Here is a 3092-nt window from a genome sequence, read left to right on the forward strand (position 1 = left end):
CTTCCGGGAAGGTAAGCCCAGCTCCCTGGGTTAGTGGGTTGGTGTCAGGCCCTGCGAGCCAGCCGTAAAAAAGACTAGCACCGGAAAATCAACAAGAGAAGAATGCGAACCGATACCAATGGCGACGACCACAGCGACGAAAAGGGACTTGCGATTGGAAGCTCGGTACGTGGAACTGCAGATCTGTCAACTTCATCGGGAGCACCCGCATACTCGCCGATATACTGAAGGACCGCGGGTTCGGAATCGTAGCGCTGCAGGAGGTGTGTTGGACAGGATCTATGGTGCGAACGTTTAGAGGTAATCATACCATCTACCAGAGTTGCGGCAACACACGTGAGCTGGGAACAGCTTTTATAGTGATGGGCGACATGCAGAGGCGCGTGATCGGTTGGTGGCCGATCGACGAAAGAATGTGCAGGTTGAGGATCAAGGGCCGATTCTTCAACATTAGCATAATAAACGTGCACAGCCCTCACTCCGGAAGCACTGATGATGACAAAGACGCATTTTACGCGCAGCTCGAACGCGAGTACGACCGCTGCCCAAACCACGACGTCAAGATCATCATAGGGGATCTAAACGCTCAGGTAGGCCAGGAGGAGGAATTCAGACCGACGATTGGAAAGTTCAGCGCCCACCAGCTGACGAACGAAAATGGCCTACGCCTCATCGATTTCGCCGCCTCCAAGAACACGGCCATTCGTAGCACCTTCTTCCAGCACAGCCTCCCATTTCGTTACACCTGGAGATCACCACAACAAACGGAATCGCAAATCGACCACGTTCTGATTGATGGACGGCACTTCTCCGACATTATCGACGTCAGGACCTATCGTGGCGCTAATATCGACTCTGATCACTACCTGGTGATGGTTAAACTGCGCCCAAAACTCTCCGTTATTAACAACGTACATTACCGGAGGCCGCCCCGGTACGATCTAGAGCGACTGAAGCAACCGGATGTCGCCACCGCATACGCGCAGAATCTCGAGGCAGCGTTGCCGGACGAGGGTGTGCTCGATGTGGCCCCTCTAGAGGACTGCTGGAGTACAGTCAAAGCAGCCATCAACAACGCAGCCGAGAGCACTATCGGGTACGTAGAACGGAGTCGACGAAACGATTGGTTCGACGAGGAGTGTAGAGCGGTTCTGGAGGAGAAGGATGCAGCGCGGGCGGTAATGCTGCAGCATGGAACCCGACAGAATGTGGAGCGATACAGACAGAAGCGGAAGCAGCAGACCCGTCTCTTCCGGGAGAAAAAGCGCCGCCTGGAAGAAGCGGAGTGCGAGGAAATGGAACTGCTGTGCCGCTCACAGGAAACACGTAAGTTCTATCAGAAGCTCAACGCATCCCGCAAAGGCTACGTGCCGCAAGCCGAAATCTGCAGGGATAAGGACGGGAGCCTCTTGACGGACAAACGTGAGGTGATCGAAAGGTGGAAGCAGCACTTCGACGAGCACCTGAATGGCGAAGAGAATGTAGGCACGGAGGACCAAGGCAGCGGAGGAAATGACTATGTTGGTGCAGCAGAGGACGGGAACGAACCAACTCCCACGCTGAGGGAAGTTAAGGATGCCATCCACCAGCTCAAAAACAACAAAGCGGCTGGTAAGGACGGTATCGCAGCAGAACTCATCAAGATGGGCCCGGAAAAGTTGGCCACCTGTCTGCACCAGTTAGTAGTCAAGATCTGGGAAACCGAACAGCTACCGGAGGAGTGGAAGGAAGGGATAATCTGTCCCGTCCATAAGAAAGGCGACAAGTTAATGTGTGAGAACTTTCGAGCGATCACCATTTTGAATGCCGCCTACAAAGTGCTATCCCAGATCATCTTCCGTCGTCTTTCACCTAAAGTAAATGAGTTCGTGGGAAGTTACCAAGCCGGTTTCATCGACGGCCGGTCGACAACGGACCAGATCTTCACCGTACGGCAAATCCTCCAGAAATGCTGTGAATACCAGGTCCCAACGCATCACCTGTTCATCGACTTCAAAGCGGCATACGACCAAGCATACGACAGTATCGACCGCACAGAGCTATGGAAAATTATGGACGAGAACAGCTTTCCCGGGAAGCTGACTAGACTGATAAGAGCAACGATGGACGGTGTGCAGAACAGCGTAAGGATTTCGGGTGAACTATCCAGTTCATTCGAATCTCGACGGGGACTACGACAAGGTGATGGACTTTCCTGCCTACTATTCAACATCGCGCTGGAAGGTGTTATGCGACGAGCCGGGCTCAACAGCCGGGGTACGATCTTCACGAAATCCAGCCAATTTTTCTGTTTTGCGGATGACATGGATATTATTGCTAGAACATTTGGAACGGTGGCAGAACAGTACACCCGCCTGAAACGTGAAGCAGCAAAGGTCGGACTGGTGGTGAATGCGGCTAAGACAAAGTACATGCTGGTAGGTGGGACTGAGCAAGACAGGACAAGCCTTGGCAGCAATGTTACGATAGACGGGGATACTTTCGAGGTGGTAGAAGAATTCGTCTACCTCGGTTCCTTGCTAACGGCGGACAATAACGTGAGCCGTGAAATACGAAGGCGCATCATCAGTGGAAGTCGTGCCTACTATGGGCTCCAGAAGAAACTGCGGTCAAAAAAGATTCACCCCCGCACCAAATGTACCATGTACAAGACGTTAATAAGACCGGTGGTTCTCTACGGACACGAGACATGGACGATGCTCGAGGAGGACCTGCAAGCACTCGGAGTTTTCGAGCGACGGGTGCTAAGAACGATCTTTGGCGGCGTGCAGGAGAACGGTGTGTGGCGGAGAAGGATGAACCACGAGCTCGCTGCACTTTACGGCGAACCCAGCATCCAGAAGGTGGCCAAAGCCGGAAGGATACGGTGGGCAGGGCATGTTGCAAGAATGCCGGACAACAACCCTGCAAAGCTGGTGTTTGCTAACCATCCGGATGGTACAAGAAGGCGTGGAGCGCAGAGAGCACGATGGGCGGACCAGGTGGAGCGTGATCTGGCGAGTGTTGGGCGTGACCGAGGTTGGAGAGCTGCAGCTGCAAATCGAGTATTATGGCGGCAAATTGTTGATTCAGTATTATCATGAATTTGATGT

The sequence above is a fragment of the Aedes albopictus genome, chromosome 2, assembly GCF_035046485.1.
Source record: "Aedes albopictus strain Foshan chromosome 2, AalbF5, whole genome shotgun sequence".
Classification (NCBI taxonomy): domain Eukaryota; kingdom Metazoa; phylum Arthropoda; class Insecta; order Diptera; family Culicidae; genus Aedes; species Aedes albopictus.